The following is a 16274-nucleotide window of genomic DNA, read 5'->3' as shown; positions in this document are numbered from 1 at the left end:
TGACTTCGTAATTCGTTCCTTCTCACCCCGTCACAATGAATATCTTGGTATTGAACCGAGTTACCTTTGCCTAAAAGGAAAAGAGTAAGGAAGACAACTAAAGGGTCTGATAGTGAAACTTTCTCATCATCATCATCCATTTCATCTTCTCCATTGCGAAGTCAACCATCCACTCCTCCACTCCAGATTGTCATTCAACAGGGTACTGGAACTTCAACATCTGTTTCCCAGCCATCTCAAACTTCAATATCTGCCCCTTCCCAACCATCTGGAACTTCATCTGCGCTATCATCCATTAGTAGCTCGACAATGGCACAAAACCCATGGAGTAATCCTGGTGCAGTTGCAATGCCTGCACCTTTGAATGCATTGCCAGCTCATCCTGAAAAATGGTTGCCAAAATTCAATCCAGATGCAGGCATACAGGTAGACGAACACATAAACAACTTTATGTTGTCAGTCAACTTAAAAGGAGTTACTGAGGAAGATGTGGTTGTCAGACTTTTCCCTTATACCCTACAAGGATCAGTTGGGTCTTGGTACTTTTCCCTACCATCAGGATCCATTACTAGTTGGAATATTTTTCAAGAACAATTCTTAACTAAATACGGTGATGAAATATCTGTAGCAACGTTAATCAATGATCTTTCAAATCTTAAAACTGAATCTAGGGAACCTATTAAAGAGTTCAATTCACGATTTAATAAGCTCTTAAATAAGATTCCTACTACCTCTAAACCTACTGAACAAGTTATAAGTGAATGGTATATAACAACTTTACTTTCAAACATAGCTATCTTTGTAGATAGAGTTTCAAAACCTACTCTAGCAGAAAATATGAAAGAGGCAATTCCTTTGGAAAAACTTATCATCGCCATAGAAATGAAAGCTTCTATTGAAGATAGAAAATCTAAAAAAGTCACCTTTAAAGATGATTAAAAGAAGAAAATGGCTAAAGATCCATACGATATGGAAGGTCTCCAAAAAGTTCTAAAGATTATGTCAATTGAAATGATAGAAATCAAGAAACAAGTAGTTGAAACTTCAACTAAAAATCGATTTAGAAAATTTAAGAAACCAGAATCAAACCCCCTAATGCTATATCCAACGCAAAGTCAGACCCCAAAGATGATGAATAAGAATATGTAGTCTTATCATCTGAAGAAACCGAAGAAGAGGTAATTGTAGAATGTCATGGGATGTGGGACTTCATTTTACCCAATTCTGATACTGAAAATGAACAGGAAGCTTTCCTAGTAAGTACCAGGAGTAAAGGACCTCCTGAACCTATTCAAACAACTCAAAAGAAAAGGAACATGGGTACTACCACTAAAGAAAAGGCTCCCACAAAGAAGTCTACAACCATGCCTACTCAAAATAAGCCATCAACTTCCAATCCACCCTCGACATCTAAAACATTAGTAGTTGCAGACTCTATGGATTATAACATCATTGAAGACATGAAGAAAACGAAAGAAAATATCACTATGTTTGAGCTTAGTAAACTAAAATATCAACAAAAATTGCTGCTTAAGGAATTAGGTGCAATACCTTCTTCTCCGCTTCCAAATGCTGTATTGTCCAAAACTGCTAATGAGACAGGTAAACCACTAGCTGGTAGAGTAGAAGCTACTGATTTCGTTTTAATCGGAGATAGATCAAATTCCCATACCCCTCATTTTCTCTTGACCTACGAGATTTATAATAGAAATCTGCATAATTGCTTGATAGACTCAGGGGATTCATCGAATATAATGCTGGCCTCAGTTTGTTCTAAATTGAATATTGAACCCAAAAAGTCTGCAATGCATATTGTCCAGTTGGATAGAACTAAGGTCCAATTATTAGGAGAAATCAACTCACTTATCATTAAGTTATCAGCTGATTCAAGAGTGGTTCAGAGAATTGACATATTAATTGCTGATATTCCTGAGTTCTATGGTTTGATTTTAAGTAGATACTGGTCTGAGAAATTTCATGGTTACATTTCTACCGATTGGTCTCACATGTGGCTGCCCTATAAAGGAAAGCCAAATCAGATCAAGATTGATCGGGAGAAACATATGAATCATACTATAACGGAGTTTGAACAAGAGAATCAACCTATAGCATTCAACAATAATATTCTTGGTAACTACTCTTCTGAATCATTCTTTGGCAATTTTAGTGCTCAATCATCACCTTTCTCAGTTAATAATTTCACATCTCAGATTGAAATTTTTTCCCAAACAGATACATCAAGATGTGTTAAAATTGCTGAGGAAATTGTAAATAAAATTGTAGATAAACCCTTATTTTGGTCATTATATTTTGATGGGTTTAAATCTAATGAAGGTGCAGGAGCAGGATGTATTTTAGTTAGTCTTGACGGAGAAAAGACTATGCTTCCATGTAGATTAGAATTTGAGTGCACAAACAATACTGATGAATACGAAGCCTTGATTCAAGGACTTTATAAAGCAATTGGTCTTAAGGTACAATATTTGAAAGTGTTTGGTGACTCTAAAATTGTTATAAAACAAGTCAGAAATACTATACATTGCCTTTCTAGTCACCTTAAACATTATCAATCCTTGGTGTAAGACCTTCTATCTCATTTTCTAGCATTTAATATTTCTCCCATTCCTAGATCTCAGAATGCAGCAGCGGATTTACTAGCCAATGTTGCTTCTAAGCTCCTTCCATATGAAGATTACAGTCTCGATAGATTTTCAACAGAATTAATTTTCAGACCATTGGTTCTCGATAATGTCACTAGCTGGCGAGTATTCAATCATGACGATGACATTTTAAATTTCTTAACTTCTGATAAGTCCTATGATGATCAAATTATTGATGAAAGTGAGCATGATCTTCAAATGAAGGAAAACCTTGAAGAAAATTCAATACCAAAACCAATGGTTAAACTTGAATACCTTTATGACATCAAAGATAGGTTTAAATAGGTTACTAATTCAAAGCTTCAAAGTTCAACTTTGAGATTTGAATTAGTAAATCTAGGGGCAGAGGATAAGCCACAAAATATCAATCTGGGATTAGGACTTACTTCAGAAGAAAGATTTGCATTTATCAGATTATTGAATAGATATAAAAATATCTGCGCTTGGAATTATGATAACTTGAAAACATATGATACTTCTATCATACAACATACAATTCCAATGATATCTAAAGAAAAACCAGTTCAACAGAAATTAAGGAAGATCCATTCGAACCTTGAAAGTCAGATAAAAGCTGAGTTAAACAAACTCTTGAAGGCTAAGATAATTTTCCTTGTTAGACATTCAAAATGGGTATCTAACATGGTGTCTGTGAGAAAAAATAATGGTGACATTTGAATTTGCATTGATTTCAGAAATTTAAATAAGACGAGTCAAAAGGATAACTTCCCACTACTAACAATGGATCAAACTCTGCATTCAGTAGTTGGTTCTGAATTAATGTCTTTCTTAGATGGTTTTTTAGGGTATAACCAAATCTTGGTACACCCTAATGACAGACTCAAGACTACTTTCAGAACTAAGTGGGGAATTTATGCCTATCAAAAAATGCATTTCGGATTAATTAATGCTAGAGCTACATTCCAAAGAGCAATAGATATAGCATTCAAAGGTCTAATCAATAAATCAGTAGTTGTTTATTTGGATGACATTACTGTCTTCTCTAAGAAAAGAGAAAATCATTTACATGATTTGAAACAAATATTTGAACACTGTAAAAGGTATGGCATTTCACTCAATCCCAAGAAGTCATTTTTTGCTCTTCACCAAGGTAAACTCTTGGGATTCATTGTTTCGAAAGATGGTATTTATATCGATCCTGATAGAATCAAAGAAATTTATGATATTCTATTTCCACATAATAAAAAATCAATGCAATCATTCTTAGGTCAAATAAATTTTGTAAAAATATTTGTTCTAATTTTTTCACAGATTGTTTTACCATTACAAGTCATGATAAAGAAAAATTCAGTGTTTAAATGGGGGCCTATAGAAAGGGAGGCTTTTGATTCAATCAAGCAGTCAATCATAAATGCTCATGCTTTAAACACTCCCAATTTTTTGAATCATTTTATTTTATATACTCTAGCGTTAGATTCATCTTACGCAGCAGTGTTGACACAAATCAATGATCAAAACTTGGAAGCACCAATATCATTTTATAGTTAAAATATTCAAGGTGCAAGCTTAATTACTCTGAAGTTGAAAAGCAAGCCTTTGCTGTATTCAAAGCTATCAAACACTTTAGGCCCTTTCTCTTAAAGGCTCACACAAAAGTTATAGTCCATTTTTCAATAGTAAGACAGTTACTAGTTCAAAGGGAATTGGGAGAAAAAAGGGAAAATTGGGTCACGACATTACAAGAGTATGATTTGGACATTAGACCAGCAAAGATTGTTAAAGGCCAAGGTTTTTGCAGGTTGTTAGTAGGAGCTTCCAATATTCAGGAAAATGAAAGTATCAGGAATACTGAAGAAATCAATGAGATAAGTACCATCAATCCTAAATCACAATATGCAGATTTGATATTCTATTTGAAGAATGGATATGCTCCTCCTAATCTTTCTTATAAAAATAAACGTGCCATAATACTGAAAGCAAAAAACTTCATGATTGTTGATCATGTGTTGTTTAAACGAAATTATGATTCAATTTTGTTAAGATGCTTAGAAAAACCTGAAGCGCAAAAGGTCTTGCAGGAATTACATGATGGTCCAGCAGGAGGACATTTTGGAGCTGATACAACAACCCACAAAATTATTCATGCTGGGTATTGTTGGCCCACCTTATTTAAAGATATTCATGAGTATGTAGAGAAATGCAGAACACATCAAACTACCAGTGGAAGACAAAGGAAGCCTTTCCTTTGCAACCAGTCAACATTGAACAACCCTTTGAACAATGGGGTTTGGATATCATTGGAGAAATTATTCCACATTCATCCAAACAACACAGGTATATCCTTACAGCTATTGATTACTTTACTAAATGGGTAGAAACAATTCCTTTGAAGATAGCAAACTCTGAGGCTATCATTGAATTCATAGACCAGTTCATCATTATCAGGTTTGGTGTCCCAAACGCTCTCATTTTTGATAATGAATCTTATTTCTCTGGTAATTTCATACTTGAATTTGCTATTAAAAGAGGATTCAAATTGTAATATTATGCAAACTACTACCCTCAGGGTAATGGTTTAGCAGAATACACCAATAAAAATCTTATCAAAATCATTAAGAGAACTATTGATCAGAATCATAAGAATTGGCACAAGTATTTGATATTTGCATTATGGGTAGACCGTATAACATAGAAGGCCTCAATAGGCACTTTTCCATTTAATCTAGTGTATGGAAAGGAGGCCGTCATACCAACAAACTTAGTTCTTCCATCACTAGCCTTAGTGCAGTTTATTGAAGAAAATCCTTCATCTTCTATTCAATTGAGACAAAATCAGATCCTGAAACTAGACGAAGAAAGGGAGAAAGGCAGAATTACACATGCGAAGCATCAACAAATTATTAAGTCTTCCTTTGATACAACTTCAATCGGCTCAAAAAATTTACAAGTTGGTGATCTTGTTTTGAAATGGGACAAAGCCCATGAGGATAAAGGAAAACACACTAAATTTCAGAAAATGTGGCTCGGACCATTTCAAATCAGTGAGAAGATAGGCCCATCAACATTCATATTTCAAGATCTATTAGGAAAGAGAGATTCTCTTCCTGTCAATGGGATTATTTTGAAAAAATTCTTCAATTGAGGAGGTAACCCCTTCTCACTTTGTAAATATTCAATTTTCAGCTATATTTGTGTGAATAATTAGTTTATTTTCTTTCTTGAAAAATAAAGTTGTAAATAGCCCTCTATTGGTGTTTACTATTTTGAAAAGGTTACTTAAAAGAAAAATAGTGTTAATATTTACTTTTGATAGATGGAAGCCTTGAAGGAAAATGAAAGTTCTAGGAAATTAGGTATAAGTAAACTCTGAAAACCCTTTTTATTTTTGTGGAATCTTCTCAAAACTTGAAAATACTGTAAATCATTCTGAGTTTTAAAGCCTAAAAAAGGTTATCAATACAAAGCAAAGACTAATCCAATATTAGCATCTTCAACTCTTAAAATTTTCATCCATGTTCTCTTAAGGAGAAAATTATTCACCCCATCCATCAAAGTTTATGATTTTTCAGAGTGTAATTCTAAAATATATTTGATATGAAAGATAAGAGGTCTCATCATGAGCCTACTTACCATAATCATAGGGGACTAGTTCAACTGACATTACCAACACTGCATACCAAAACAGGGTAATGACTTATAATTACAAGACAAGGGGTCTCATCACGAGCCATCTTTTTCAGTTAAATTACAACCAGTGAATGGAATTGTCAACAACTGGCCACCAAACTAGGACAATGACTTTTTATCTTACAAAATAAAGAAATAGGGAAAAAAGAAAAATGCAATACAAAAAGTGTGGAAACATATCTTTTGGATTCATTCTTTTAAATTATACTCTGAAATGGATGGGATAATGAATGATCAAATGGTTAAAAGGTAACCCTGCCGAGACTATAAACGTTTGCTGGCAGCAGTGGCTCTACCTGTGACAAAGGAGTCATTGAACAAGCTAAGTTGGAAAAGTCTCTTGTTTTATTATTATCGCCAATTAAGGTTTGCTTAAACTTAGAATGTATTTAATTTTGAGATGAGAAAGAGAAAGAAAAAATAGTTTCCATTATATTCAGAATTTATGGTTACCTAGTTATATTATATTTTCTCTATCCACTAAGGTTTTCAGATAAAGAAGGTTACAATATTATATTACTTTCTCAGAGATAACTGTTTCTTCCAGTGAATCGCCAATTGTTGTGCTATACAACAACCCCCCTGTTTCTATAAAACTTTTACATAAATTTTTTAATAAGAAATGGGTCCCTTTTTATATAAACTTAGTTAGATTTGTGAGTTGATAAATAAAACTAGTATTGACCTCTTTACAAGAAAAATCTTTATCAAAAGGCCTGATGTAAATAATTCATTTTATAAAGCCTTTTGAAAAGAACAAAGTGTTCCTTTAAAAGATATCAAATAATTCTACATTGCGATAAAGCGATCAGAGATCGCATATCACAATGACAAAGGGACACACACAAACAAGGCCTCATCAAATCCTCTGATCCGATGAAGGAAATCACAATCAACAATTAGAGATATCATATGACAAAGATATAAAAACGCAAGCCAAACCCCAATTGCAATCAATCAATTGGGCGCGCATCTCAAGAGGAAAACATACATTAAAACAGTTTGCATGCATAATACTCTACTTTATTATAATGTCACCTTTTGGCAATCGGAGATATTCGTTGCAAGTGATAAAGCCTCTCCCTTTGAAACTCCCAATCGCGATTTGCGATTTATCGCTCATTGCCGATCGAGGAAATCCGAAGACACTCTTGAGATATATGATCGATGAAATGGGTATTTATGGTATTTATTCATCATGATTGGTGGCTCGAATAACTATCAAATTTTACAGTTAAGAGTACATCCTTCAATAGATTTCATTCGTGGTAATTCTTAACTACATCCGATTTATCGTATGACAATCACCTTAGTTATGTTCATTTTTCATATTTGCTTTTAGCGGCATATCCTTGTATTACGGTTTGAAATTGTTTATGAAGAGTTTCTTCGAACCCATGAATCTAGAGAAGATGGGGAAGAAATCTAAGAAGGCCAAAGCAACTCGTGTAGCCAAAGAACTGGGACTGAGCAAGAAGGGATTAATATCAGATACAACATGTCTCGATCTGGGAAGTGTTCGCTGGGAAAGCATTTATAATTTGATAGAAGTAGAGGAGCTCGAAGAATTAGAAGAGGAAGCCACATCCGATTAAACCAACAAGTCATAGGGAACTCTCAAAGAATTGGCCTGTTCATACCTTCACAAGATAGCAACGTGGGCCAAAATTTTGCCATACACTGATGTGGTTAGATGGGTTGTTGAAAAAATCCCAACTTCAGATAAAACATTTTCCACGGCTGATGGAAAGATATTCAGGTCATTCAAACTTGAAGATCTCAGGCAAATGTACCATCTACCTCTGCCTGAGAAGCACTATAACAAGGCATTCCTGGAAGCATTTGCAAAGGAAAATGACTTGGAATCAGACCTGATCAAGCACTGGAGGCATTTCCCGGAGAAACATAAGCATGAGTCATTGGGTAAGTATTTTGTCGACTCATTAGCTTCTCCTTATTGCTATGCTGGAGCTATGATGTGTAGACTATGGGAACAAAATGATTATGATAAATTTTCTATAGATATAGTCCTGTTAATGGAAGCTACGATTAATGGTTATGTTATGGATTGGACAAATATTTTATCTGATAGAATAGCCACTGAGATATTAGAATACAGAAGGAAATCATATACAACTTCCTGGATCATTCCTCCTTTCTAGTACAGTGTATATATTCTGGATATTATTTGTTTTAATTCTGAATACCCGATACTCGGATGGAAGTGGACTTCCCAAGATCCTAACCCTATTCATATCTATCACAAACAGTTGTGGAAGGGACACTATAAAAATCACATGTACAAAATTTTCAATGGTTTTGTTTTACCTGTATATTATTCTATTTTCAATAAGCCTGCTCCTAGGATATCTCAAGAAGCAGCAATTGACCTGACAGCAGTAGGTAGCTGGTTCGAAGAGGAGAAATTTACCTATGTGAGGCTTTTTGGTAGTCTCGCTAAACCCATGTTCTTCCTCTATATGTTCCTGATAAATTGTTAGCCCGAGAATTGGCGTATCAGATAAAAATGGGAGGAACATCAAGAACCTTTAAGGATTCCAAGAAACATATGTGGCCTATATTCCCCCTACGATGTGGCATTTTTACCTTACATGATTACAAACATGCAGAGAAAGAGGCAGAGAAGATTCAGATGTTGAATCTTGCCACCATTCCGAATAGGCAATATGACCCAAGGAAGGTTGCCTATAATGTTACCGTTCAAGCTAAACTTTCCAAATTCGATCATGAAGCAGATGACTTTGATGATTTTTTTTTTCAGGTTAAAGGATTGGCTAGGATCAGGTATGGAGAAGAGGGGTTAGAAACATTCAATAGGATCAGAGCCTAGAGGTTTCAAAATCTACCTTTGGACCTATTAACTACAGCCTCGACAGATCGGCCACAGAATCAAAGTGAACAAAAAACTGCCGACAAGACTCTTGTAGTGGAGAAGATTCCCGAAAAAGAAAAATTGCTAGAGCAGGAGCAGGGACAAGGAAAAAGTAGTGAACTCATTGATTCAAGCATTTATGTTGATCCTAAACTGATCAAGGAATGGTAGCAATTTGATTCCATTATTAGTAATATTGAGAGCCTTCAAGGATTCAGCACAACTGAGGTGACAACTGGTCAGAAACCAGTAACCAATACAGTTCCAACTGAAGGAACTAGCGACCCACCCATGACTCACAAGGATGTAGAAATAATCCCCAAAAATCCCTCCGATGAAATTCTTTTGCATGTAGAAGAAATACCACCATTGGATGTCTTCTACAGCCCTAAGCATAGGGCTGTAATCAAAAGACAAAGGAAAAAGAGGAAAGTTGATCAATATCCTCTTTTGACTTCACAAATGGAGATAACAAACGTGGTATGGAGAGAAGAATTTAATCCTTCTGAAGATCTCACTAAACTTTCTCAGTATGCTGGAGCATACATAACGGCCACAATGGACAAAGCATCGGAAGTCAGTAACTTACTCAAAGAAAAATACCAAGCAATCATTTTGCTGGAAACACAAGAACAAGAGAAACAACAAAAGATAGAGCAATTGGAATAACAATTAGCAGTCCAGAGGTAGTAAAATGACCAATTGAACGAGCAATTGCTCAAATAAAAACAAAGGATTGATCAACATGCAATTCAGAAGCAACAAGAATTATCCCAAGCATTGAGCAAGTTGCAATCATTAAATGAACAATTGAGTAAATCAAAGGAAGAACAAATCGCTTAACTATTACTCTAGATAGAAAGATTCAAAGAATATCTCCAAGTGGGAGAATTCAGATCGGAGGCTCTACAAATTACCAAGGCATTGTGTAGTTAGTTGAGCTTATTGTGTCACAATATCTCACTCGCTCTTCCTCTGTGTGAAATTTCATCATCCATGATTGATAAATCAGTGGATGCGAGACTAAACTTGGAGCAAGCAGATGAAAGATTAACAAATTTTCTCTCTTGGCAAGAAACCGAAGAAGGAAAAGCTGCTAATATATCACAAATTCTGGAATCACATAAAAAAATCCTATTCACTGAATGGAAATCTCAACTAATGAAGGCAGAAAGAGAGACATCAAGATGCAGGTCGACAACAAACAATCTGGTTGAATTGATTAATGATACTCTTTATTATCAAATTTAATTACAGAGTGTTCTCCAGGGAAACTTTCATCAGTAAAAGTATTAGAATAGACATGGAAACAGGAGCTGGAGCAAAGGGAAATATTGATTGTAGGTATTCAAACTTTAACATGAGAGATCTTTTAGTTTTTCCTTGTTAAACCACATAGTCAGTGGACAGCGATGAAATGCCTCATCGATGCAATCGGCCATATGATTCTCAAACTTACTGATGCCACATACACTGCTCAGTTACACTCGCGCATGAGTCATCCACCAGAACTTCAACTGATGCTTGTCATTTGTCAGCTCAAGTCACAAGATAAGTAGCCAATATAGTGAACCATTCTGATCGACTGCAGCATGCCTATTTCAAGAAGATTTTCACATATTTGTGATTTGGTTATACCAGCGCATAGCATATTTATTTCATAGTTTGTTAATATAAATAGTATTTATAGACCCTTTCGTGTTTTTAGAAAGGGTCCTCATATTTTTGTATTAAGACTTGGATCAGAAGTTGCACTACTGTACTTCTGATATATTTATTTTTATAAAAACTGGACCTGAATTCTGAGTTTTGATGAAGAATGCTATTACATGATATGCACTATTGCTTCTTGTGAAAGCATTTCCAAGTTAAAAGGTGGGATCTGAATGCGATTTATATTGGGGGAGACTCAAATGCATATGGTACTACTATATATGTTTTTGTTTCATGCTTTTATGTGAATCAGCATTTATTTAATTTTGCTATTATTGATATATGTATATGCTCTTACAACTATTCTTTCACTTATCACTATTGAGCGTTTAAGAGTTGTTATTTTTCATATGTATGTGTATCAGTAATATATAAAGATTAGTGTGATAGCGTTTTAATTATTAATTTGTTCAACTACTTGAACAAAGTAATTATGATATAAATGAATTTTTTTGTTTATAAATAGAGTCATCTACATGCCTACTTGTCAATAAGAACCATAAAAAATTGCACTAAGAGAAAGACTTCTCGGGATAGATTAGTTATTTTTATTGTTTCGTTTTAGAATAAATCATCCATCATTCCCATTAGATATTAGAAAATTGATCACTGATCCATCCCATTTTAAATCATTGGGAAACTGGTCCCATTATATCCAGTTGGAGCCACCACACCAAACGGAAAAGGAGCTGCTTTTAAGGTTCGGACCGAATAGTTTTCCCCGATGTTGATGTAGCATTTTTCGAGGCATCAACAAAGACTTAATTAAATGTAATTTGCCATGTATGCATTTAGTTGAGATATTTGAGGAAAGGATGTGATCGGATCCTTCACAGTGATCCGATCCAATGTTTCCTTTGATATATATATATATATATATATATATATATATATATATATATATATGATGAACCTGCATGTTCAAAGAGACATAAAGCGAATAGTAGAACTTGTGTAAGCCGAGAGTAATCAAAATGTAATCGATAGGGAACTTGTTCTCAAGGTTGAAATGCCTTAGATATGTAACTGTTCTGTATATAATAGAAAATGTGTGTTCAATGTTAATTGTGCGTCTGTGTGTGACTATATAGATAATCTGAATATTCCAGTGTTGCAGGTTTGATCGACCATCGATCGCTGAAGGATCGCTGGTGATCCATTAATTAATGAAAATATTGTTATGTATGGTGTGTCGTGAGAACAGAGATGGCATAGCGGAACTGGATTAAGGCGTAAAATCCATCAAATGGCGAACGAATGAGAGAATGCACTAATGAGAGAAAACTAAAGAAGAGGTGGTTTCTTGAACCATAAGTGGATTTTGGGCAGAAGAAATTCCGTAAGTAGTATTTTCCAATTGGCTCTGATTCCTTTCAGTGGCGGACACGTGGCAGCGAGGAGCAGAGAGGAAACCACTTTTCGGGTGGTCAATCCTCGCACTAGTTGTGCACCCAAAATCCCTGACAGTTGTCGAATCTAGAGTGAGGTGAACGATGGTGGAGGATTGCCATGCAAGTTTGTTGATTGGTTAAATCAACAACTGTCAGATCAGGATTCAAATCGACGGTCAAGATTTAGTCACAAATCGCATTAGACAAAGGTCAAGGGACAACATGGTGGAATGCCGATATGCGATTAAGCAATGCGTCGATAGCCGTTGGATCGACAAATGAAATGGACGACAGAGATCGGAGAAAGGAAAGTGCAGCGGAAAGGCGATGGGCTGAGAACGAACTCGGCGATAATTATAGTCGCGGGTGTATTATTTTTGAAGTCTGGCTGATGGTTTAGCTGTGGGTTTTTCCTGTGTAATCCATGTATTCCGATAGTTGAATGGTCCCGAGTTTTTGAGGCTTAAGCGAAAGATAAACGCTTCCGATAGGTAATGGACTCATAACCCCTATGCCTTAGGATCAAATTTTCTAAATGAAAGGGGAAATTGGTATACCCCAAAATCTCCTTTCATCATTTTATATCAGAGAAAGGAAAGGTTAAGGGAAAGTTTTCCTACGAGAAGGAAGAAGAGTGCAAGAAGAAGGAGAAGAGGTACAGTTGTGTTGAAGACTGGAGAGTTATGGTTTTTACTGTCGTGCATAGAATGACATTGGAAGGTGAGAAGACTTGCAGCAACCTAGAGCAAGGAGTGCTCAAGTGGTTCCAAAGAAGAGAGAACCAAAAGGATGCCAAAAAACTAAAGCTCAGAGGAGAAAGCTGTGAGGTATCATGTAGCAGAGAAAGACTGTTACTACAGAGGTTGGTTGCAGCCCACAGAAGATCATCAAGGCAGTTCCACTGAGAAGTGGGTAGAATTGCTAAGGGATAAGGAGAAGCATATGACCAGGAGGTCATATATTTTTGTGCCTCGGAGTTTGATGCAGGAGCATCCAGCACTCTTCATTAAAGGAGGAATCCAAAGCGGAGCAAGGAGGACGTGGACCATCGGAGCAAAACAGAGGACAAATTCTGTTTAAAATAGAGATAGTTTGATGGAACGGATAAGTCTATAGAATACTTAATTAAATGTAATTTTCCATGTATGCATTTAGTTGAGTGATTTGAGGAAAGGATGTGATCGTATACTTCACAGTGATCCAGTCCAATGTTTCCTTATATATATATGATGAACCTGCATGTTCAAATAGACAGAGAGTGAATAGTAGAACATGTGTAAGCCAAGACTAATCAAAATGTAATCGATAGGGAACTTTTTCCTAAGGATTAAATTCCTTAGATCTGTAACTATTCCGTATATAATAAAAAATGTGTGTTTAGTGTTAATTGTGCGTCTGTGTGTGCTATATAGATAATATGAATATTCCAGTGTTGCAGGTTTGATCGACCATCGATCACTAAAGGATCGATGGCGATCCATTAATTAACGAAAATATTGTTATGTATGGTGTGTCGTGAGAACAGAGATGGTAGAGTGGAACTGGATTAAGGTGCAAAATCCATCAAATTGCGGACGAATGAGAGAATGCACGAATGAGAGAAAACCAATGAAGAGGTGTTTTCTCAAACCATAAGTGGATTTTGGGTGGAAGAAATGGCATAAATGATATTTTCCGATTGACTCCGATTCCATTCAGTGGTGGACATGTGGTAGCGAGGAGGAGAGAGGAAACTGATTTTCAGGTGGTTATTCCTCGCGCTTGTTGTGCACCCGAAATCTCTGACAACCATCAGATCTAGAGCGACGTGATCGACAGTGGAGGATTGCCGTGCAAGTTTGTTGATCGATTGAATCAACAACCGTCGGATCGGGATTCAGATCGATGGTCAAGATTTAGTCGTAAATTGCATTAGACAGAGGTCAAGGGACGATGTGGTGGAATGCCTATTGGAAATAATACTGAGAGGGGGGGTGAATCAGTATTATCAGATCAATAATTTATTTTTCAAAACAGTTTTGTATACGCTACTTCAGTTAAGTGAACTGGCGTGTATATGCGACTGTACTTAAGGCAACCAACGTATATGTAGAGATCCTTTGATTTACCCAAATTATCATGCATTTAACTTTAATCAGTATATCAAGAATTAATTATACAGTGAATTAAAAGCATAATAAAGCATCACACATAAGCAACACACATGAACACCAAGATATAAGATGGAAACCCAATGTGGGTGAAAACCGCCTGCTACTGTCGTCTCTGTCTTCTTTTAATAATAAGAAAATATATTTACAATTTTTGTATTAGTGCAGATTTATACCAGTATGTAGGCTTCTACTTGTAGAAGATTACAACCTTCTCTCGTTCTCTAGCTTCTCCTAGAAGGGAGCTACAACCCCCTAGCTCTTGTACTAGCGAATATGTTTGCTAGTACGTAGGTGCCAACCTACAGAAGGCTATGACTTCTCTCTTCCTCCAGGGACCACGTTTCATAAATTTTCAGACTGGATCCATCAACAACGTCATTCAATCATCAAATACATCTGCATCAACCAATCACCTTTTGAACCAACCACAACTGAATCAATCATTCACTTAGACAATGCATCAATTTGATCATTCAGAATGCTGTCACCAAAATATAGTAACTAGAACTCAAACTAGAACCCAAAACTCTGCAAGAGTAAAGAGAAACAACTGAAACATATTTTATAAGGTATATGCTAATTCCATGTGTCGAACCTGCGTGTATACGTGCTTTTCTCAAATCCAACTAGCATATATATCTGCAAATATAAATTCAGAGTTCTGCAGCTATTCCAGACTTTAGTTATACCCAGATCATATCATTTACAGAATAATATAAGCGTCAGTATTCAGATCTAGAATATACATGAGCAAAAACACATAATGATAGTTCATTTTACGCCTTGAGATCCTGATCCATCATTAGATCTAATCCCTTATCATCTGCTAAGGTTCATCCTTGGTTCAGATCCAACAATGCACCATAAAACAATAACTTGCATACAAGATCTCACACTTCATTAGATATTCGATACTTGCACACCTTAGCCTAATGATCTTCTCCTCCTTTTATATTTCTTAGGCCTTTCTCAATACCATGGACCAAAACCACTTAGGACCAATACCTTGGACCAAATACCTAGGGTCAATACCTTAGACCAGATACCTTGGACCAATACCATGGATCAAAATACCTCAGACCAAAAACTTATATTTCCAAGGTATACATGATTTTCCTCTGTGAAAGTGTGTGTGTACGTATACACGACTTGTATATAGTGAACCTGCGTGTATATGCAGCTTGGTCAACGGTGAACCTGCGTATACCTCTCTTTCTTCATTCTGTGAAGACTGATCTATAATTCTTTGTTGTTTACTTGCTACACTGTGATATTTCGTCTGAGTGAGTTGCCATCAAGGACAATACCTGTATCATAATGCCAATAATGCCGATATGCGCTTAAGTGATGCGCCGATAGCCATTGGATTTGTGAATGAAATGGACGGTGGAGATCGGTTTGATCAACGAACGGAGAAAGGAAAGCACAATGGAAAGGCGATGGGCCGAGAACGGACTTGACGATAATTATAGTCGCAGGTGTATACTTTTTGAAGTCCGGCCTTATGGTTCGGCGGTAGGTTTTTCCTGTGTAATCCATGTATTTCGATAGTTGAATGGTCCCGAGTTTTTGAGGCTTAAGCGAAAGATAAACGCTTTCGATAGGTGTTACACTAAAAAATGTCACCTTGACTACTTACAGTTAGTATGGCTCAAATCAACAGTCATGCTACCCTCTTAGGCAAGTCTCATGCCTCTGTTATCCATCTCAAACTCAAAGAAGAGAGAAAGTCTTGTAAAAACTATGTTTATCTCTGGGGTCGCAGGTTCTCTCTAGCCTTACCTGCGGGGACGCTGACCATGTTCACAAAATCTGC

At 36.0% G+C, this 16274-nt stretch overlaps 1 pseudogene; it reads left to right on the top strand.

Annotated features, from left to right (window-relative positions):
* Positions 1–309: 309 nt before the first annotated feature.
* Positions 310–16274, top strand: part of LOC149168624 (uncharacterized) — a 66708-nt pseudogene continuing 50743 nt past the window's right edge.

Source organism: Pinus tabuliformis, chromosome 4_2 (assembly GCF_031772625.1).
Source record: "Pinus tabuliformis cultivar Carrire ecotype Pingquan chromosome 4_2, CPIR1, whole genome shotgun sequence".
Lineage (NCBI taxonomy): Eukaryota > Viridiplantae > Streptophyta > Pinopsida > Pinales > Pinaceae > Pinus > Pinus tabuliformis.
This window is presented reverse-complemented; position numbering and strand designations above follow the sequence as displayed.